This window comes from Halichoeres trimaculatus, unplaced genomic scaffold, assembly GCF_033239565.1.
Source record: "Halichoeres trimaculatus isolate MK-OKI-2021-1 unplaced genomic scaffold, fHalTri1.1 fHalTri1_scaffold_11, whole genome shotgun sequence".
Lineage (NCBI taxonomy): Eukaryota > Metazoa > Chordata > Actinopteri > Labriformes > Labridae > Halichoeres > Halichoeres trimaculatus.
Window position 1 is genome coordinate 19,282,801 of NW_027437189.1, and position 23,917 is coordinate 19,306,717.

A 23,917-nucleotide genomic window follows, 5' to 3' on the forward strand; every position below is an offset into this window, starting at 1 on the left:
AGTTCCTGTTAAGAGAAGCCTGCTTTGGAAGCCAAACTATGTACCACAACAGATGGAGTCATGAGTATCTCCCACATATTCTAATTACTAAAAAAACAGTCCCACACACTAATAAGTTTGGAGTATTCACACTTTATTTTTAAAGAATTTTCTATTTTTTTTTCATGGCATCAGAAAGCCAAGTTTTTTTCATTTTTTATTTTTTTTATCGCAAACTATAAGACACAGCTGTAGTCTCCACGACATCACCAATCAGTGTCTGATGCAAAGTTTTTGAGATCATTGTTGTCATGACCTATAAAGGAAATGCTAACTCACCCTAGCTTCTGTCAAGGTAGGTTGAGGTAACAAGGCAGGGTCCCTTAGCCCCTTTGCTAACAGCTACAGGGTGTGTCGGTCAGGTGAGCGGTGCCTCTGATTGGGTGAAATCATAATCTTAATATATTCTAAACTGCTAAAAGAACTGTTTAGATCAAGGTGAAATTATCACAAGGGGAGTACGTTGGACAGAATTGTGGACCAAAGAAAAGAGGGGTTCTGAAAGTTATCCCAAACCACTAAAGCCATGTCTACATGTAGCCAGGACACCTGGGAAACCACATCTATTTTTATACGTTTAGGCACGTCCATGGTTTTTCATCACTAAAAATGATGTTTTCTAAAAACCTCAGCCAAAGTGAATATTTTGGAAAACTCCAGTTTCATGTATGTATTGGGAAACAGAGTTTCGGGGTTTCAAACGTCACAGCTGATTGGTGGAGGCTCATTCTAAATGGCTAGAATGGGTTTTACATCTGAAAAACGTGAAATATTATTGAGCTGAGTTAAACAGGACCCTTAAAAATAATGCTCAGAAAAATGGGAAACAAAACTACCACTGACAAGTAGCTAAAGAGAAACTAAACAGGAGACACTTCTGCTGAAGAAAACACGTAAGATGCCCTGGTAAGCCTATCATACAGAGCTGGGTTTAGTACTAGGCCCAGAGACTGCAGCCACTCAATAGAAGCTAGTTTGAATGCCAAGACAGGTAAAGGGGGAAGTGAAGGGTGCTGAACAAAACACAGCACACTGAGGTACACCAGGGAACACCAAGTACACTAAAGAACACTGGAAATAACTGGAAACCAACAAGCAACCTCTCACTAGCTCTGAAGCTGGGATAATGACTTGGTACCAGGAACTGGAGCCACAGCACATAGCTCCCCACAGCTGCGCCTACTCAGGAGCAATCAGGCACACACAGACATCTGACCATGCTCTGAGATGATGGTCTCCCAGACTCAGGTCAGTCATTTAAAAAAAAAAAAACTAATATCACCCTCTCATTCATTTTTAAAAATAATTGTCCACACGCGGTGGGCAAATCTGCTGATAAGTGCAGCCCAAGGGATTTCAAAGCCATATTTGGCAATGTTTTTTTAGACATAAAACCTGTGCCAGTCAATCAGAATGAGCCCCCATCATTCAGCTATGACGTTTAAAAACCCCAAACTCTGTTCCCAGGCTCATATATGAAACTGGAGTTTTCCAAAATGTTCACTTCGGCCAGAGTTCTCAGAATACTTCCCTTTTAGTGACGCAAAACTGCAGTTTCATGTGGATGACGGATATCTGCGGAAGTGCTGGAATAACCCATTTGGGTAGCTTACATTTAAGCTGAAATGATTTCCACACATATTGGTAGCTAAAGGTTGTAATAGTCATGACCCTGTCTGCACCTGTACTGGGTTTTATTACACTTACTTACTATTGGTAAGTGTATTGCCCCATACTGTACTACTTCAATAATCTGAGCACACACCGAAACATCCATCTCACATTTAACAGAAATCTATCAACATATCTTTTTCTTCAAGATATAACTTATTGCCTCAGAGACATGTTCAATGTCTAGGTCTGCCTCAAGGAAAAAGGAAAAAAAAAGAAAGAAAAAAAACCAGGTATTAAGTACAGTTAGAGATATATAGCCCTGTTCTTCCATGGTGTGCAAAGTAATGACATAAATGATAACACTGTACACGCATGAATGAGTGAGGCTGAGCAAAACAGCACATGTGTGCTTAAGTCTAGAGAGGTTTTGTTTTCATGTGTCATTACTTTGTTTGACACTCGCGTGCAAAAATGTGAAAGACTGGAGAGCCTGAGTAAAAACAATACCCAACTGTGAAAGATAGGATATGATGCCACCATGTGGAGAGATCTCTGCAAAACAACTTAAATCAACATCATGCACAAGTTCACATTTAAATAAGACAGAAATATAATCCAAATGATCTCTCTGGTATTTGAACTGAGTTTTTCATTATTTTGTCCCATTGATTGGAGAGGAAAGGAAGAGAGACACAACTTAAAACACTTCATAATTCTTCCCCATCTGGCAGTGAAGTCATTCTGCTACTCTGAGTTTGCATCTCATAAGCATAACCTCTGAAGCGTGACTGGCGTTGATTTTTCTGCATGCATATTTGCATTTGAACAGAACACTTGTGTATGAAAGCAAAGGAGGGCGTTCAGAACAGAGGGTTCCTATGACTCACCAATGCAATACATCACCCACTTAGCCTTCTTCCATTGAACACTGTGCTCTCCATCTAGGATACAGTATGCTATAGCATGTTTCTCATAACACAGTAGGTTACACATAGGCTTTTACATGCTACTAATTAAAAGATATTACAGGTAGATTCATCTTGAGCTTATTGGACGTGTGATTTGAAATAAGCTAGTAAACTTGCAATAAAATGGACAGCTGTCTTGAATTACCACAGCTGATCTCACTTGTCTGTGTAGCAGTGACTTTTTCCAGATGTGATGAAAGCCACACAGATGTTATGCTTCACTTTGCATCTCCTCAGCTCTATGGGTCTCAAGCATCTCCTTATGCTTACATCTCTGAATGTGTCTCTCACCAAGTTTTAAGCAAAGCCCAGAGCATTGATTTGCAATTAACGATGCCAAATGCAAACTACATTTGGACTTTTTGCAACTGATAGGTACTATAATAACAACTGGGGGCGCTCTGATGTGAATTGGATGTGAAAAGCTTTTGGTACTGCAGCTCAGCAGGTGCCCTCTTCATTTCAATTTCTTATTGAACAAACTCAGGATGTTGAGCAGAGAAACAGTCTCTTAACTGAGTATGAAAAATTTGAAAAGGGATTATCAAATGTACACTGTCCATGTGACTAAAAATGTAAACAAATGTACATGAGTTAAAACACAGAAAGATTAATAAAAGGAGGAACTCTTTTGAGTTAACTACCACATGAAACTGTTGTCCTATTTAAGTAGATGGTAATGGGTGGTAAATATATGAACACAGTTATTAAGGTGATTATATTAGAACTGATCCTGTTTTAAAAAATGGTAGATGGCATTATAAGTAGTAGGTTTCAGTGTGTGATGCTGGCACTAAGCGTTAAAGCATCTCAGTCCAGCTCACTGTGCAGTGCTTTACTGTGGGGACTAGGAGCCGACAGTCAGTGAAGCAAGTGGCTTCAAGAGCTGCTGTGTGACACACGGGGAGCGGTCCTCACACACCACGCACGACGTTAGGAGTTCCCTCCGCTCTACCGTGAAAACGCCCCTCTGCTCTGCTCTCCTCTCTCGTAGCCCTTCCCCGACCGTGAGCCATCCCTGCCGCCTCGTGCTTCTCTGCCGTCCCCGCCTGCAGGGCTGCATCTCCCGCGGCTGAGCTAACGGCGCTCCGGGGCGGTGGCGGCGTCCATCCTCCAGTTCCCTGCGATCTCAATGATCAGAATCCGGACTGAAGCCTGACACCCGGACCTGACAGGACAGGTATGCGTTTTATTTGTTCGTGTGATGACAGCGGAACAGGTGCATGCTGCATTCGCCGGTTGTGATGAAATGACATTGTAGGCGAGGGACGGGAAGCGTTTCCATACCGGCGATGAGCTTTGCTGAAAAAACCGAGCCCTGCATGCTCTTTGTGTTCAAGTGCCATGGAGGGATGGAGAGGGTGTTGCCACACAGCTTTAATCCGAGCAATATGGTCGTCAGGCTGGTTTAATAAGCTGCACAGAATCAGGGCATCCTTGTTTTATGCCTATCAGGCCCTGTAGGCAGAGAGTCAGCAGGTGCACCTTTCTTATCGTCTCACTGAATTGTATGGATTCAAACCTCAACAAAGCCAACCTACATCCAGTTGTTCAGGTCTATTCTTGGACATGTCAGTGTGTGTGTCAGATTGGGATTTGTGGAGCTAAAGGCTAACAGCTGATGCTCGAGATAATGAGCTAATTGAGACGGAGTGTATTGTCGCGGGTGTGGCAGAGGGGGCAGGCGTGGGCGCCTCGGCTCCACAGGGTCTTTTGAATGTGTGAAAACGCACTGTGAAAAAGTGAGATATTAGACTGTAATTTTCTTTTATACCCCACATTTATTTCAATACGCCGCCTTAAGAAATGGAGCAAAACTGCTGGATTACTTCCTTTGGAATCCCCAGATTTTCTGAGGAAAATGTTAAGGTGTAGCTAAGTTGTGGAAAAGGTTAAGAATGTAATATATAATTTTATAAATTCATGCTGTGACATTTGAAGTCAACATCTCAGATCTGTCATTTGGTATTTGAGTCATCTAAAGACAGTAGGATTTTCCAACCAACATTTTTCAGTAGCTCTGACAAGAAAGACTTTTTGAGAGGTTCAGAGACAGGATGACGTTAAAATCAATCATTGAATCTTTGACTGTAGCATAGACTGTAAAATACATGAAGAAAGTTTCTGTGATATCACCACTGGATTTCTAAAGAGATATATGAGGCCAAACTATGTGGGTTGCCATATTGGAAATACTGATTTAACCTAGAGTTTGGTCGACCTAGACACAGCTTCTGGTCTTAGAAAAAAAAGCAAGTGCACAAAACTCCAATTCTTTGAGAATCTGCTTAAGGCTGAAACCAGTACACACTTGTTCTACAAGACCTGTCATTGTAGCAAAATAAACATGTCCAGTCTGTTTCAGGAAACGGTTTTGATCAGAATGGCAGAGTCATCTATCGCAGCACCATAACTTCTCATTTTTGAAGTTATTGAACCTTAAAAATTTTCCCAGTTTAAGGGCATTGCTGACTTAACTGATATGCTGTTAGTTAAAGTGCTACATGCTTGCAAAAACTACATTCCTTTACCTCATACAAACCAGACCTGCCAACACCCCTGATTTAGGCCTTCTCCCACTGTACTCCTGGGTTTTAATTTCTCACAGTTATCTCCCATTTTACCATGTTGACACAAATTAAAGGCTTTATCATAACTCCCATACAGGATAGGTAGACCTGGAAACCCAACAACAAACATGCAAATCACTACATGGTGCATGCAGCTATCTACTCAGCATCGCTCTGCATCACTCTATCAAGGTTGCTGTTAGACATGTCTGAATCAGGTTAAAAGAAGAAAAGATATGCCTCCAAATTTGAGTGTAAGTCATTTCCTTTTCTTGCTTCAAGCCATGTAGATATTAAACACGCGTTTTGTAAGGTTTGTAGGTCAGATTTCAGCATAGAACAGAGATGTAAAATTGATGCTGGCAAGCATGTTAACTGTAGAAAGCACTGACAAAATGTTGGGGCGTGGTGTGTGTGTGGGGGGGTCTCCCTCATTTGTCAAAGTCTGATGTTTGCAATTATGATTACAAACTCATAAAAACTCATCAAAGTAAGTTTAAGCCAGATTTCCTTATATCAAACCATCCGTACCCTGGCTTTAAACCTCTGCTTAAAAAAACAAATGAGTTATGTCACCAAGGCTAGGTCCATGTGTTATACAGTCTGGGTTGTTATACTAGTAACAAAAATCTCTCCCTCTTTGGTGTGTTTGAACAAAGATTTGAGCTATTTAAATTAGAACTAATGTTGCACCAGAATACAAGCATGCTCCATCCTACTGTAAAAATTGGCAGTATTGCAGTCAATTAGAGTTAATGGGGTCTCCTTGTTTTTTGAAGCCAGTCTCAAGTGGACACTTGAGGAACTGCAGTCTTTTGCACCTCTGCATTCAACTTGACAGCAGTCTGTAACAGAGGGACCCAACATGTATCCATCAATATGCATTTAATAGCAACTGTGGCATGGAAACTTTTTCCATCATAGGCAGAAAGCTCAAACGAAACCAGACATGATGGTCGACAGCAGTCTGCCACTAAATGTTCCATCTGAAAAAGTGGGATGAGGCACTGACACCAAAAAAGATGTTGCAACTAGGGATGTCCGGATCCCTAATATTGGCTGTTTTTTGCACTTTCTTCAGGAATCAGTGATCAAGAATTGTAGCCAATCCTCTCAACCATCATTCATGATAGCCGTCATAAAGCCAAAATTGCTGCCGAACGTCAACATGTCAGTAAAACCAAGTGCTATAAGTGCACCCAACCTCATAAAGTTGATGAGAGAATGATATAAGTTATGTTGGAACAGCAGCCACATTTAGCATTATTACTGAACACGTGCACAACCAGATACGTTACAGCAATAATATCTGCCTTACAGCACCCTACGGTAATTCTACTGGGACAAACGGCTCAAAGGGCGAAAACTAACACGTTAACGTCTGTTAGCTTAGCAATAACAGCTCTGCTGCTTTAACGTCAGCAGCGGAAATACTTCAAACTACAAAGTGAAGACAGTCCAACAGCCACATCTTTGCTCTGCGATCTTTTCAAGAGGTTTTCAGCTCGACCAAAACATCCTGAAACATGATGCAACGTAGTTCACTTACAGGGTAAAGGCTGCTCCGCCGTTTCTGGGCTTTAACAGAACGGATGAATATCCACAGAAAGAGGACGACGGCGCCCAAAAAGCTCCGAGAAGAAGGTGGGACTCAGGCTTATGCCATCTCAGTAATCCACGGTATGTCCTCCCGTTCAGACACTCGGTTTAACAGCCTGCTTCACTGAAGCTGTACAGCACAGTCCGTAGTAACATGCTAGGATTGTAAGGATTCTCAGTTTTGGCTTCTCTGAGTCTCTGAGGCAATCACCTCAGGGCAGGGTCAGGTGTGTGTGTGTGCTTGATTGCTCCTGATTTGGAGCAGCTGGGGGAAGCTTTCTTAGGTGCAGTGGCTCCAGCTTCTGGCACTGGCTCATTATCCTCACCTTCAGAGGTAGTGAGCAGTTGCTCTTGAGTCTCAGAGTTTCAGTACTTACCAGTGTGTTTCTGTGTTTTCCATTGAACTGTGTTTTGGGCCAAACACCCTACGCTCCCCTGTACCCGTTTTGGGTTTTCAAGCAGTCTCTCCTTTGTGGTAGTTGTTTCTGGGTCTTGTCTCCTACCCAGCTCTTTGAGTTTGTCATTTCTGGCCATTTCTGTTTTTCTGTTTCAGGAGGGTCTCCTGTTTTAGTTTCTGTTCAGCTGCTTGGCAGTGGTGGTTTCGTTTCTCATTTTTCTGAGCCTTGTCTCGGTTTAAGGAGCCTGTTTTACTCCACTCATTATTATTTCACCTTTTCCCCTTCCCTGTGATCTTCTAGATCTTAGTGGTTATCCCTTTGGGGTAACTTTCAGAACCCCCCCCCTCGCCCCTTGGCGTCCGCAATTGTGTCCAACTTTCCCCGTTGTGACAGAATGAGCCAGTCAAAGGCGGACACAGTGGACCCTGTTGCCAGTGGTTCTCAAGATTCAGATCTCAGTGATAAAATATCTGTACATGGGCAAGCCCTTTCAGCGCAGGGAGCCCTGTTAGGCTCCCATGAAAAGATACTTCGTGCCATCACTGAGCAACAGGTTGCACATGAAAATATGTTAAAAGAAATACTTGCACATCTACACACACATGGGCCAGCCCAAGTACAAGCACCAAACCTCGCAGTCCACCCGGTTCCTCTCACTCAGCTTCAAGGTGGAGATGTGGTGCATGAAACTAAATTGGCTACTCCAGCACGCTACGATGGGCACCCAGGGAAATGCAGGGGATTTCTTACGCAATGTAGTCTTGTGTTTGAACTGCAGCCCTCCATGTTTAGCACAGAACGGGCCCGGGTGGCATATATTATATCCCTGCTTTCTGATAAGGCTCTTTCATGGGCCACAGCTCTATGGGACAGGCAGGCTCCTGTTTGTGTAGATTCTGCCCTGTTTATGGCTGAGATGAAGAGGGTATTTGACCATGATATTAGCGGCCAAGAGGCTGCTAAGCGCCTTATGGGTCTACGCCAGGGCTCCGCCAGCGTTGCGGAATTTTCTATCCAGTTCCGCACCTTGGCCACTGAGTCTGGGTGGAACAGAGAGGCTTTGACAGCCACTTTTATCCATGCCCTCTCTGAAAAGGTCAAAGATGAACTGGCCTCCCGTGATGTACCTGATTCACTTGAGGATCTGATTTCTCTTGCAATTCGCATTGATAACCGAATTCGGGAACGCAATAGAGAGAGAGCACAGGGTTACACCCCATCCAAGCCAGCAGAGGCTTTTAACGTCCTGGAGACAGGGCTAAAACATCCCCAGGGTTTGACCGGCCGGGATGAACCTATGCAAATAGGGCGAACTCGACTCTCCCGGGCAGAAAGGGAGAGACGAATGAACAGTGGGGCCTGTCTTTACTGTGGGCAGACAGGTCACTTCATTCGAATGTGCCCTGGGTTACCCAAGAAAAAGGCCTCGGGAAACGAGTAGACTCGTCAGATCATGGGGAGGTCCTGCCGAGTCTAAATAATTCCCCACAAGTTGCCAACAACCACACTTCTCTGTCGGCTGAACTTTCTTGGGACAACTTCAAAATGAACTTTCCAGCTTTTGTTGATTCAGGGGCAGCTGGTAGCTTTATGGATAAGTCCCTGGCCCTAAAACTTAAGGTGCCCACATCTGTCCTCCCTTGCCCACTTGCCGTCACAGCTGTGGATGGGAGACCTCTAGGTATCGGGAGGGTTGAGGAAATCTCAGGTCCTATTCTTATGCGAATTGACAGTCATTTCGAGAGGATGCACTTTTTCCTCATCGAGGCACCTGAGCTGCCAATCATTTTGGGACACCCTTGGCTCAAAAAACATAATCCAGACATTAACTGGAGATCAGGGGTGGTGAAGAGTTGGGGCCCGGATTGTGCATCTCATTTGGGGGAAGCAAACTCTGTTATCTTAAACCCTCTGTGTCTGAAGCCCACTGCGGTGTTCCCAGACCCTGCCAAGGACATCTCTCTGGTTTCCCCCTCTCCTGTAGTCTCTGTTCACGGTCCTTCAGTGTCAAAGTCTCTTAACCCTCTAGCTCCTTCTAGCCCCGCTTCTTGCGAGTTGGTTTTTTCTCCTCTTCCTCCCGGGGTCCCTGAGGAATATGCAGAGCTTAGTGAGGTGTTCAACAAAAAGAAGGCTTCCACCTTACCGTCCCATAGGCCCTACGACTGTGCCATCGAACTCCTTCCGGGTACTACACCTCCCAGGGGCCGCCTGTACTCCTTGTCAGGACCCGAGACGGCAGCTATGAAGAGTTATATTGATGAGTCATTAGCTGCCGGGATTATCCGCCCATCCACATCACCAGCCGGAGCTGGATTTTTCTTTGTGGGTAAGAAGGATGGGGGGCTCAGACCCTGCATTGACTACAGGGGGTTGAACAAGATCACCGTAAAGAATCGGTACCCGCTCCCTCTCATGTCCACAGCGTTTGAGCGACTTCAAGGTGCGTCCATCTTCACTAAGTTGGACTTAAGGAACGCCTACAATCTGGTTCGCATAAAGGAAGGGGATGAGTGGAAGACGGCTTTCAACACCCCCCGAGGGCATTATGAATATCTGGTAATGCCCTTTGGGCTTTCCAATGCTCCAGCCGTTTTTCAAGCATTGGTGAATGATGTTCTCAGGGATATGCTGGAACAGTTTGTTTACGTGTACCTTGATGACATCCTAATCTTTTCTGCGAGCTACCAGGAGCACGTGTCTCATGTGAAATTGGTGCTCCGTAGGTTGTTGGAGCACCAATTGTATGTCAAGGCAGAGAAATGTGTCTTCCATGCCAAAACGGTTGACTTCCTGGGGTATGTGGTGTCACAGGGCAGCATGAAGATGGACCCGAGCAAGGTCAAAGCAGTACTTGAGTGGCCCAGACCAGACTCAGTTAAACAAGTTCAGCGTTTCCTCGGGTTTGCCAATTTTTATCGGCGCTTTATTAAGGGCTTCAGCTCAATCGCTGCTCCCATCTCTGCCTTGACCAAGAGTACGTCTTCTCGATTCAGCTGGTCCCCTCAGGCTCAGGAGGCCTTTGCTGAGCTGAAGAGGAGATTCACAACTGCCCCAATCCTTACGCACCCTGACCCCTCGCTGCCCTTTATTGTAGAGGTGGATGCTTCTGATGTGGGGGTTGGAGCAGTGTTGTCCCAGCGTTCTCGAAAAGACCAGAAGCTCCACCCCTGTGCGTTCTTTTCTCGGCGCTTGCTGCCGGCCGAGAGAAATTATGACGTTGGCAACAAGGAGCTTCTGGCAGTTAAACTGGCTTTGGAGGAGTGGCGTCATTGGCTTGAAGGGTCAGAGCAGCCATTCTTGGTCTGGACTGACCACAAGAACCTGGCATACATTCAGCAGGCCAAACGCCTCAATCCTCGCCAAGCCCGGTGGGCTCTCTTTTTCAACAGGTTTGATTTCACCCTGTCTTATCGTCCAGGGTCTAAGAATACCAAGCCTGACGCACTCTCCCGTCAGTTTGATTGTTCACGACGGGACCAGTCTCCTGAGCCCATCATTCCTCGCACTCGCATCCTCGCCCCAATCACCTGGGAGATTGATGCGGTGGTTCAGGCGGCCCAACAGCAGGAGCCAGACCCAGGAGGGGGGCCCCCTGGTCGGCACTTTGTCCCTACGGGTGTGCGCTCCCAGGTCCTACAGTGGGGACACTCGTCTCGCCTCACAAACCATCCAGGAGTGCGACGCACTCTGGATTTCCTTCGAAGGAGATATTGGTGGCCTCGGATGGAGGGTGACGTGAAGGAGTTTGTGGCGGCTTGCATGGTTTGTGCCCGAAACAAGACGCCACAACGGGCCCCTGCTGGGTTGCTGCAACCATTGCCTGTCCCTCATCGCCCTTGGTCACATGTGGCCCTGGATTTTATAACAGGGCTTCCCCTCTCTAAGGGGTTCACGGTAATCCTGGTTGTGGTGGACCGCTTTTCCAAAGCAGCCCACTTTATTCCCCTACCCAAGCTCCCCTCTGCACCGGAGACAGCTCGGCTAGTGGTCCAGCATGTTTTTTGCCGCCATGGTCTTCCTCTTGACATCGTGTCAGACCGAGGTCCGCAGTTTGCTTCCCGTTTCTGGAAGGCATTTTGTTCGCTTTTGGGTGCTTCCGCTAGCTTGTCCTCAGGGTTTCATCCGGAGACCAATGGTCAGACAGAGCGAACCAATCAAACCTTGGAGAGGACCCTCCGCTGTCTGGTCTCAACGAACCCGACCACTTGGAGCGATCGACTTGCCTGGGCAGAATATGCCCATAACACTTTACAGAATGCCTCCACTGGCCTTTCTCCTTTTGAGTGCCAATACGGTTACCAGCCACCACTGTTTCCTGAACAGGAAAGAGAGGTGGGGGTGCCCTCAGCTGCCCAGTTCATTCAGCGTTGCAAGGCTACTTGGAGGCAAGTCCGAGCTTCACTTCTGAAATCTATGGCCCGCCAGAAGGGGTTTGCAGACCGCCGCCGGCGTCCAGCACCACCGTACCGGGTTGGTCAGAGAGTGTTGCTCTCCACCAGGGACCTTCCCCTGCGGGTGGAGTCCCGCAAGCTAGCGCCCAGGTTCATCGGCCCCTTCAAGATTATCCGACGAATAAACCCGGTCACAGTTCGCCTCCTGCTCCCTCGGTCAATGAGGATCCACCCAACCTTTCATGTTTCGCGTCTCAAGCCTGTCCACTCTAGCCCTCTGGCACCAGCAGAGGCACCCCCCCCTCCCCCCCAGTTGGTTGATGGCCAGCCTGTGTATACAGTTCGGCGTATTCTGAACAGTCGTCGGGTGGGGCGTGGGACGCAATACCTGGTTGACTGGGAGGGGTACGGTCCAGAGGAGCGGGCCTGGATTCCTGGTAGGGACATTTTGGACCCTGAATTAATCCAGGACTTCCGCCGCCGCCAACGGGATATGGGGGCTGGTACGTCAGGTGCCGTCCCTTAGGGAGGGGGTCCTGTAAGGATTCTCAGTTTTGGCTTCTCTGAGTCTCTGAGGCAATCACCTCAGGGCAGGGTCAGGTGTGTGTGTGTGCTTGATTGCTCCTGATTTGGAGCAGCTGGGGGAAGCTTTCTTAGGTGCAGTGGCTCCAGCTTCTGGCACTGGCTCATTATCCTCACCTTCAGAGGTAGTGAGCAGTTGCTCTTGAGTCTCAGAGTTTCAGTACTTACCAGTGTGTTTCTGTGTTTTCCATTGAACTGTGTTTTGGGCCAAACACCCTACGCTCCCCTGTACCCGTTTTGGGTTTTCAAGCAGTCTCTCCTTTGTGGTAGTTGTTTCTGGGTCTTGTCTCCTACCCAGCTCTTTGAGTTTGTCATTTCTGGCCATTTCTGTTTTTCTGTTTCAGGAGGGTCTCCTGTTTTAGTTTCTGTTCAGCTGCTTGGCAGTGGTGGTTTCGTTTCTCATTTTTCTGAGCCTTGTCTCGGTTTAAGGAGCCTGTTTTACTCCACTCATTATTATTTCACCTTTTCCCCTTCCCTGTGATCTTCTAGATCTTAGTGGTTATCCCTTTGGGGTAACTTTCAGAACCCCCCCCCTCGCCCCTTGGCGTCCGCAATTGTGTCCAACTTTCCCCGTTGTGACAAGGATGTGATGATGGTGTGATGAGTTTGACAACAGAAGTCTGTCTGGTATTTCTGCTGAGCCTTGCAGCACACAAGATTGATCCCTTATCATGGATGGTTCGGGTCAGTTGAAGTTATAATCCAGTTTTTAGCGGGATAAATATTTCCATGCAAGGGGAAAACATTATATAATCTCGTTGGTGTCTGATATTACGTTCGAAGTCTCTCACCCTCTTCAGAGAGTTGCGTTCAGGGCAGCCTCTGATTTTAGCGTGCTGTATTATATGCTAAAAGTTGTCCACCACTCAGGGTTTGCTGAAAGCCGTAAGAAGCGTAGATTTAATTTCAAAATTTAGTGAGCCAATCGATCATTATCTGCAAATGTTCTGAGAAGACATGAAATTCAAAGCAATGTTGATGAAATACTCCTGTCTTCTTCTCGTCGTGTTAAGACACGTGTCCCCCTTTGCATGTGATACATTCAGGTACCCTCGGAAACTTGAGAATCTGACGATTCCCCCAGTGTTTTCAGTTTTTGGATTGGGTTAATGGCTTGTTAATGCCAGTCATTTTAAAATAAGTGGTATTTTGATCCCGCTGACGGGTTTGGGATCCAGGGAATTTGAACTTTGAAAACTAGCTGGACTAAGTTAAATGGACTTAATTTAGAAATTTTTTTTTTTACTATTTAGCATTGTTAAAACACTAAACAAAAACCTGTGCTGCTTCACTTTCTCACTTCTTCAGCAAAGATTATCTTAAAACCCCAAAATCCAATCGAGACTCGGTATCGGCCAATAGTCAATATTTAATAATAGGGATCGAGGGCCAAAAATGCTGATATTATGCTATAATACAGATCATTACACCATCTTTCTTTGCGGTTGTCTGAAAAACAGCCATGTGATGCTATAATATGGGTTTGAGATACAAATAAAATGGCAATTAATGTTTTGGCAAAGTTAACAAATAAATAAAAGTGCAGTGTAAGAAAGGTCTCCAGGATTGCACATTTCAGCAACTTTTATTCCAGCACCTCCAGACAAGGCAGACAGTAACAGTAACCATTATCAGCAATGTAGCCTTCTGTTCACCCTCATCCCACTCACACAGTCACACAGTCACACAGTCACACTGTCAGTCCTCCTGTAGCTGCCTTCTTAAATTGCAGGAACGCCACAGGCTACAGTAACCCACAGACTGTGGACTTTTGAAGTCAGAGAGGGGGAAAATTAGACCTTAAAATGTCCATCTGTCCATCTGTTGTGTTGTCCCTCCATGCATCCTCTGGTCCCATTTTCTTCTCTTTCACCTGCCCCACTTTCAGCATCCCATGGTGCAACTCCAAACAGTGTGGTGCTCCTCTGCTACAACCATGTGCTCATTCATATCAAAAGAAAAAGCCTCTTTGTGTGGATGCATGTTGTGATAGAGGAATTACTGAATACCTGTATACTCAGTTGTTGTCAAGGTGATCCAAAGAGTCTCACAGCAGGGGACACTGTAATGAAATCACATGCTGCATTTCCCTCTGGGTAATTTGCTTTTACCTATGACAGCTAAGATGTAGCAGACATTTAAAACAGCTTAAAGACATTCACTCCATTACTCCTGATGGTTAACCTCAGTGCAGGGTAAAGGTGAGGTCACGTGACGTTTACCGTAAGATACACTTAGGCATACATGTGTTTCTGTGAGTGTGAATGCAGCATGCATGCTTGTTTGAGCTAGAACACTTCAATACTGCTCTCCCACGAGTCCTATTTTAAGTCATCCTGTGATCGATTTGTAATAGCTCATTGAAGCGAGGCCAGCGGTCCGTTCGCAGCCAAATTGGAATTCTCCACAAGATAAACTCAAGTTACAAAGAAGTGAGAGGAGCTTTCAAAGATGTATTAAAGATAACAGCTTGTACTAAACTGTCACTTTTCTGCATTATCATCACAAATGATGTATTGAAGGATACAAAGCTGATCTCAGGGAGACGTCCTGTTTTCTGTGCATGATTCTTCTCTGAAACCCTGTTCACATCTTGACGGGTAACACAGTTTGATAAAGGTGTATTTTATTACCATTAAATACTACAAAACACTAATTAGTCACAAGCTTCAGGTCAGGCAGTGTCACTGTGTAGAACAAGATTAAAAAAAAAACAAGAAAGTTTGAGATAAACTAAAGGATTATCGTGTCCAGCTGTGAAAACCTATCACATTTAAATTCAGGTTCAATAACACAGAAGCTATATCCAAGTAAAAGAAGATGTTATAAGATATTATATCAATTTGGACCATAACACTATATTTATTGCTATCAATGATTCTTACATAGTTCAACTTTAATTAGTTTGAATTTGGGGCCTGCAGTCAATATGATTTAATACAAACAGTCATTTGCATTCCTATTAGCAAATGTTTTTAATCTGATCTGGCTCTTGTTTCACAGAGTTGTTACAGGAATATGAATATCAGAGTGAAGAACTTTGCGATCCTTTATATTTGGTTGCTTTCTCTTTAATTAATGATATGTTGTTGTGCTTTTTTATGTTGATCCAACCTATCTCCCCTTTTGGGATAATTTGATGAATTGAACATGAGGTTTTCAAAGATAAGTCTAAAACAAAAACAAAGTAGACTTACTTTCTTATCATGACTAATCAGTTAGCGCTTAGCAGCTTCTGTTTTTAGAACTTTATATTAGTGTTAAGATTAAAAACAAAAAAACAAATAAGCCAAAAAAAATGTATTTTTGGATTATTTTTGAAGCACCCTCCAATTTTACTTTAGGCATGCAAATCCTAGTGCAGCATTATGTAGCTCTTTTGGACAACAATCACAATTTAGTGCTAACACAAGATCTGCCCTGATGCCATTTTGAATAGATTAGATTCAGGGACCTCCAATCACTTCAGACAATATTGTGTAACCATTTAACAAAATCTGTTCACTTCAAATGGTAAAAAAAAGATATGCCTTGAACTTTTTATCGCTAAAATGATTCTGACATTTAGATAAAATAATCTAAGACCTGTCATTTTTGGCTATGTGAGGCCTCATGTCTTGTTTGGAGCTGCGATTCAGCCTCTGTGGAAGAAAAAAGGTCAAAGATGTTGAACTGGAAGCAGCATCTAGGGTAATGCTGACATTAGCATAGGGGTCAAAAGTGTAACTCTTTTTCGAGTGCAGGGTCAGTTTTGTTTCCTTTGAACTACATCTCTAAAAGGACTGTGTTCATATCCCTTGTGTTTTGTCTCTTGACCTGTCTGTTCGCTGAAAGAAATTAATTCCTCACAGCTGATTTATTCACAAGAAAGGAGTGAACATATTTTTTACTCATTTCTCACTTTCATCTTCTGCCACCTTATTTATGTATATATATATATATATATATATATATATATATATATATATATATATATATATATATATATATATATATATATATATATATATATATATACATACAATTTCTTATTAAAACCTTTATGATGCCAGTTTAGATTGAGGACTAGACTTTCCATCCATTTGAATGGATAATTACTTAACTGACAGAATCCACCTTTTTAAAAGCTGTATTGTATGCCATATACTTTATACTGTTGCTTGACCAATTTCCCCAAAGTGTCCTTGCTAAAGTGTGTTTGTATGACTGACAAAAGTCTGTTTATTGCATACTGATCGCTGTTCAGCAATCTGTAGTAGTCTTTGTAGTGATTCATTAACCTTTTCTGTCCTTGTCACAACATTCTGTTGTACACTACAAGCTGACATCAGACTTGATACAGCTGCACCCTCTCCTCCCTCCACCTCTGTCTCCACCCTGTCAGTCTAGTGCGCACAATCCTACATGAGAAGTCTCATTCTTCACTGCAGCCACGTGACTCCTTACCTCTTCTTGAAATGCCCAAGGCTGTTATTCCTTCTCTCTTTCTTTATCTTATTTTGACTTGTCAGACAGATGATGTTAGGCGATGGTTCCCATGGTAACTGCATTTTAAACAGCCACGCCTGATGTCTCTGTGTTAACTGTCCTTAGCAGTGGCACCCTCCTCTCTGGTCAGACTGCAAAAATTAAACAGGGCTGCAGGCTTAGGGTGGTGCCTGTCATCTTGCTGTCATTGCAGTGAGAGGTGTAAGCATGTTTGTTTTGTTATTTCTGTTTTACTGTGCGAGTAAATGTCTATAAAAATGCATGGGAGGAAATGAAGAGGGGAGCATGCAGAAGATTGTTGTCTTCAGTTTAATTGAGTGTGACTGCTGTGATAAAGTGGATTAAAATCCGGGAGTTTGGGGGGCATTTTGTTCCTGGATAAATTGTTCTTGATGGATTTATTTTCGAGGTATTCATCATTACATGAGCGAAAAACAATTATAAAACTGGAGCCTCAATTGATGACTGCATTGTTCTGTTATCTCCTAATGAGGCTCTCCACACCATGTTAATTCTCTGTCCTGTGGAAGTCATGACATTAGCAGGCTGCGTATACACAGGTTGTATACACTGCAGGAGATGGATTTATGCAAACAGGGAAGTGGTACTGCAAAAATGTCAACATTTGGGTGCTCCTATTGTCCAGGCTTTGTTGAGGCTGCCCACTTTGCTGATGACATGATGCTCAGGTTTCAGTGTAAGGTTTGAGGTGTTGCAGTGTAATGTTTATAAGAGAAGACTGTACAAAAGGAATGTAATGTGTCTAGTCTGCAGTCTGCTCGACTCTATCTCAGGGAACGCCCGCAGCGTGTTTGACAGTCTGGACTGTGTTTGTCTGTGAGTGTATCAACAGTATGTCAACATGTCTCACAATCAGTGTCATCTTTGCACAGATCTGGTTCTTTCAATAATGCTGTTGTTGGGGTATTCTAAATAGGTTTGCAGGCTGAGTAATTTTGTCATGTTGGAAATGCTTTTGACGTAATATGTAACACACACCTTCTAGTGTATCCTTACCTGACCCCATGCTTGAAATGGATGATGTGTCACTTTGTTGTGTTGAATAAAAAATAAATTATTGTTAATTTTGAGGTGATACTACATGTTTTGATGGCTTGTTTTTTGTTATATTTCGCAGCCTGATTTCTATTAATTAGACAGGATTAGCATTTCACTCTAATTTTGATGCAAGTTTTCCACCATCCATGACTCCAAGTGATGATGAAGCAGATATGAATACATTTGTGATCACAGTCAATTTTTCACATACACTGCCCCAGTTACCTAGTGCTATAGATGTTGGTTTGCAGAAGTACTGTACTGACCCCTGTAATTTCCCCTGCTGTGGTGCTGACTCCCCCCACGAGAGTGATATTGTATGTCAATGCAAGTAGCACCACTCCCTCTGGGCTCCCTCTCTCCTGGGAACGATGATCTTGCAGCCTCATTGGTTTGTAAGGCGCATCATTTATCTCTGTTGTGGTGTGACATGATTTGCAGCAGACTTAACAGTGCTGCTATGCAATTTGCCTCCAGGACTGCTGAGTGCCAGAGGTTTGGAGATTGTGTGTGTGTGTGTGTGTGTGTGTGTGTGTGTGTGTGTGTGTGTGTGTGTGTGTGTGTGTGTGTGTGTGTGTGTGTGTGTGTGTGTGTGTGTGTGTGTGTGTGTGTGTGTGTGTGTGTGGGTAAGAGTGTGATTTCCTCAGAACAAGGACATCTTGCCACTCCCATTCCCCCTCCCAACCCCCACCTTCTGGATCCAGGTTTTCTAGTGCTTCCCTCTGCCCAGCAAGAATTGATAGACTGGCTGTGTGTGCCATTAGGAGGGACACACTGATTATAAAGCCAAGATGAGGAGGGAGCTGCATGATAAAATGGCAAGGCTCAATGACTGTCTGTGACTGGATTGGTGCGAGACTTCTGTGGACCAAATACAGAGTTTTTTTTTTTTTTTAGCAAGCTACACATTGAGTAGATTTGATGGCTTTTGGAAAGCAGTGCACACTATTGCTTTGTGGCAATGGCAGCTCTGGGTGGACATTTACAGCACTGGATTTCATAGATACTCTTGTAGTTGAGAAACAATAACAGCCTATGTTAACTGTTTCTGGTATATTACACATGGAGAGTGTAAGACTCAACGTTTCTTTAACAAAAAAGGAAAGATGCTAAAAATGATATCTTTTAGTTGTAAACCACAGCCAAACTCATTGTTTTTGTATTCTACAAATGTTTCCTCTTCTTATAAAGTTTGTGTGACCAAAAGGATTTAGTTACCCATGATGAAACCCATTGTCAATAGGGGCCATGATGGTAGTGCTGAAGTCAAGGGAGCTTTGTTTGGTGTAAGCTGAACTATTCAGAACCACAACATTTTTTTTATCCGGCTGCAAAAATAGTTTATGTTTGCTGTAAAAATAGACTTCTTTTTGGGTGTGGGTGTATTTGGCTTCTAGAGTTTCTTCAGCCAGCCTAAAGTGAAATCTTGAGGGGCTGCAGTTTTAGCCAGTGTTGCTAACTTATTAACTTAGTTGCCATATTTCGCAACTTTTCAGACCCTTGTTGTGACTTTTTTTTTCAAAAAGCAACTAGAAACAAACCTAGCAACTTTTCTGGAGTTTGGAGACTGACATAAAAGCGTGTTTTGATCTTACTCTCTCCAATGAGCAGTAGGTGCTGCTGTAGGCCCCTCCCCTATCCAAATCACTCTAAGGCAGACAAGTCCTCCTCACTCCCAGCAGTCCCTCCCAGCTGCAGCCAGGGCAGATGATGACATGAAGATGACTTGCAAATATGCTTGTCTCTTTTGGGTCACTTTAGTCAATCCCAAGCCTAGGTGAAGAAGGATTGATCTTGAAAAGTCTCACGTCTGTATATGCCTGATCATAATCCTTACAAAATAAGATTAACAGCACAAAAGTAGATTTCTAAATGCTATTTCTCAGCTTCATGGTCAGGTCAAACAGGACCAGATTGATTGACTGCATGTCAGAGTCCCTCCGACAACACCAGGTCAGCTGACAAAATTTGGCAGTGAGAAGAGAGATCCGTGTTTTTCTCTGCTGACAAATATTTATAGTATTGATTTTGTGGTAATGGCGGACACTGGAGCTGACATGTCAAAAAGAAAAAGGACAAGAGGAAGCTAAATGGTTGAAAGAGCATGGGCTAAAGGGTGAAAACACTGGCACAACCCACAAGCAGCAGTTACACTGCAGTGGTCTGTTAAAACTTGAAAGTCTGTCACTAAGATAAACAGTGAGGTTACTTTTGCTCTACTTGGTAAGGTAGTAGTCGGAAGTTAAGCACTGGTAGGACATAATTGTAATTCACTTACATTGCACAAAATAAGGGACGTCCAGATCCAATCATGTGATCAGAATTCAGGGCCAACCCAAGTGGCAACCTCCGGTCTGGGGATATGAGACAATGTGGAAGTGCTAAAATCTGCGGTTTCTCAAGTGTTTGCTTGAGGCTGGCTCCGGAAGTAACGGAAGTCACATACACACCAAGCCAAAAAAGCCAATTTCAAAGCAGAAATTAACCTATTTACAGCCTGGTTCAAAAAACTTCTCCTGTCTGAGTCGCTACTTTTACTTCCGGCTCCCACTGGATGGGGGTGAATTTTTTTGTAACTGGGCCGTTCGGAGGATATTAAGATCCGGAGCTCCCCCAATAAGAGGCACAGCTGAGGGTCACGTGACCGACAGGGGCCCTATTGCTGTAGGCGAATCCCTTGCCACTACCAATATGGCCGCTATAGCCGATGTGCTTCATTTTCCGTTTCAGAAACAGACAGCTGACACTGGTGAGACTACGTCCATGTTTTATACAGTCTATGGTCCAACCACATGGTTACAGACTCAGACTACTGAAGTAGGACATTACATCCTGATCAGCGATTGGATTTATAAACAGTGCTTCTACTTCCGTGACCTCAAACAAGCACAAAGATGTAATTCAGTGTTAGCTTTTGGAAATTGTTTGTTTCTTTGCAGGTTTCTGTGTACACGGACTGGTACCTTTCTGCTCTAGGTTAAAGTCACTAATAACAAGAATGAACAACAGAGCAGCAGCCTACTTTGAAAGAAAAATATAATACCTCTCATTTTGAATGTTGCACATTGTGTTTAAGACATCATGGAAAGGGTGTTACCATGAAAAGGTGCATTTTTTCCCCACCATAACAGTCAACCTGTGTAATCAACAGCCTGGAAAGCACCATGGATACTTTTGTTCTTGGTACTAAAACAGAGACCTGTAGCCATTTTTGCAGTCAACATGTTGATGGCAGACAGATGGTTTTGTAGAAGCTGACTGTCTTTGTTTCTGAGCAAACATAGCGTCCCTTTAAATGTCCAAATGAATGATCTGCTCTAATTAACAGGTGTACAGTTTGGGACATGCTTTGTTCATTTTTGTTCATGATGTAGTCAAAAATCACACAAAAGACTTCCCTGGCAAGAGAAGAACACTGCAGTGAGTCATAGGAAACCCATTTTTTGTGTGCTTTTCTGAGCAGCTCACATGACAACTCCTATTATGTTTACTGCTGCTGCTGTTACTACATCTTCCTCACTACCAGTAATTATATCACTACAACTCTTCCTTGACCTAGTAAAACAAACAAACAAACAAACAAACATTTTTTTTTTAGCATCCATTAACATATATATTAACCATCATTGATGCCTACATGGTGTCAGACAGATACTAACAATGAGAAATTATGACCCAACGTCTCTATCACTAGTTTATCTGATGATAGCTGCTTGCTAGCTTTAGTTTTATCTGAATGCATCAAAAGGCGTACAAGCACGACCAACATATTCAGGCTCTACTCTAATAAATCTAATTATGTCCAGTGAGAGGAAATTGCTTGTTTAAATAAAACTTTTGAGCTCATTCCTCGGGATGGATTGAGGATTTTTTTTTTTGTTTTGATAGCAAATAGTCGTGTAGCAATAAAAAAGAAATAGAGATCAGTCATGAGAGTCTAATCCAAGGAGAAGAAGTCTGTTCATGAACTGATGAACCATCGGTTTTAAGGCCCTGATAGCGACTTTTTTTTTATCTGAAACATAAAAGAATTTAATGGACCATGTTAGATTATAGCCTAAGTCGAAAAAGCTGAACAAAGGCAGCATCTTCATTAAAGGGTCAGTTAACCCTGATGACAAAAAAAAAACAAAACAAGCAAAAGATTACACAGCTTGTGTTTTCCTGTTGATCTCACTCAGCACTTGTGGTCTCACACGTTGTAAGATTTTATTTGTATCAGTGCTTTTTATTCTTAGTAGGACCCATGCTTAGCTCAGAGTAACAGGAACAGTGCAAATGCTCAAATGTGTGCCTTTTTCAAAAATCTCAAAAGATTCTGCACATCTAGCCCCGAGCTGACCCTTTAAGCCTCCTTGATTACTTTTTTAATGCTCATAACAAAAGCTCATTGACAGAGATTGGAGCTGCTGAATTGCATTCGCTCTGTGCATTTGCACATAAAGTAGCCGAACGGAAACAATTCACGATAATGAAATGCAGTGTGGGGGCTAAAACTCTTTTGGGGGATGTTGTGAAAATGATTGAGATGAAGACGCCTTTCTTAAAACAACAGCACAGAAAGTGCCAAAAGAAAAAGAAGGGGAAGAAATGTGCCTTGTTTTAGCAGGCTGAGCTGATAAACAGAGCTAAATTTTGCACTTTGATCTAAAAGCTGTAAAATAGAGCAATCAGCAGCTTCTACTGTGAGGGGGAAGAAGAACTGTTATGAGAATGAGAGCTCTAAAACCTCACCACATTTTGGGAAATGCTTCTAAATCATTGGTGTTATACTATGTGCCTTAAAATGTTTACTGTGAATACATTGTAGGTTTTTCTGCCTTTTTAAAAGTGGGTTAGAATGCAGAGTTTATTTTCTCTTTTTTTTTTTATCAAAAAACAAAACAAAACAAAACAAAAAATAAAAATAAAACAGACCAGCACCACATTGTTACCACAAGCATCAAATGTGTAATTATTATCAAAAATGAAACATAGAATACATCTCCATAATAAAAATAGAATACATCTCCATTGCAAAGCTTTGATAATGTGTCTGATGAAACTCTCACTCGAAGGGCAAACACTCGACGCTGTTAGCACATGCACAATTTCCTGAAAGCGAGAGGCATCCACAAGCTGTCAACCCTGTGTTTCCCCCTGCTCTACTCTGACATATTTCTAAGATGCTAAATTTGACAGATTTCTCCTGCCCACCTGCTGATGAACGATGGGCCTGTGGGAAACTGACGCCTGCCTGAAGACTTGTCAATTTATGGGGCCTGTAAATTGACAGTGTCTTTGTTTGAGAGACAGCATGAAGACAAATGAGCTTGGGCAGGCCACGGCGAACAGTGCATCATGGACATGAACTGCCCCAAATGATAAGCCATCATGTCGGTTACCATCTAGCTATTTATCTGAGCTGCCCGGCTGCAGATGTTGTTTAGGCACAGCATTGTCTGTATTTTGCTTCAGTTTGTCGGACATTGTGCAGTTTGGGACTCTCTTCTCCTCCAGTGAGAGCAGTTGATCCCAGCTTACATCAGGCCAGCAGCTCTGCTCTGTAGTGATTACTGTGTAGCTGGACTGAAAGAGAGCACAGAGGAGGTCATCTCCAGAGATAGACTGACATGGCAGGCCTGATAGAGTCCTGAATGAGAGAGAGGACTCGGAGATAGAGACTGGGAACATATGAGTGTGTGTGTGTGTGAAGAGAGTGTGTGCTTAACACAATAAAGAATGAGCTTGAATCAATCTCTTATCTTAAACAATCGTGAACAGCTGATCAGCTAAGCACAGCTTATCTGATTGATGCCTGCAGTGTTTTGTGACAAGCTTGAATACGTTTTTCTTATGTAACAAAGAATATTTATTTGATTTGGAGATATGATCTTACTTTTTGTCAGAGGCATATATTCCATGTCACAGACATTAGATACATTAGACACACTTTGTTTTAGATTTTTCTTCAACATGCAGAGACAACTTGCCGCAGACAAACACTCCACTGCAAATGTCTCAGATATATTAACACAGTGTTGGAACGTGTTGTGACACAGCAAACTGGGTGCCAATGATTCATTACTTCCCTCTGTTCTGAACAACATACAAATGGCAGGTAAATGTGCTGCTGTTAAGCAGCAGTTTTAGTTAAGAATCTACCATCTTGAGTCTTGTAGTGTTTTTGTGATAGTTGTGACTTTTGGAGAGAGAAGGGAAAAGAAGCA

The 23,917-nt window shown here is 43.3% G+C and overlaps 1 protein-coding gene across 5 annotated transcripts in view; it reads left to right on the forward strand.

The window, feature by feature from the left end:
- The first annotated feature begins 3,413 nt into the window (after positions 1-3,413).
- The window catches only part of LOC141798746 (band 4.1-like protein 1), a 74,305-nt gene continuing 53,801 nt past the window's right edge, over positions 3,414-23,917 (forward strand). For 3 of the 5 annotated variants that reach the window (XM_074680560.1, XM_074680563.1, XM_074680561.1), the window contains exon 1: positions 3,415-3,801. The gene's annotated coding sequence lies outside the window, so the exon portion shown is untranslated. Of the gene's footprint in view, positions 3,802-23,917 lie in introns of all 5 variants that reach the window. The other 2 variants (XM_074680562.1, XM_074680564.1) reach the window with 2 other exon arrangements.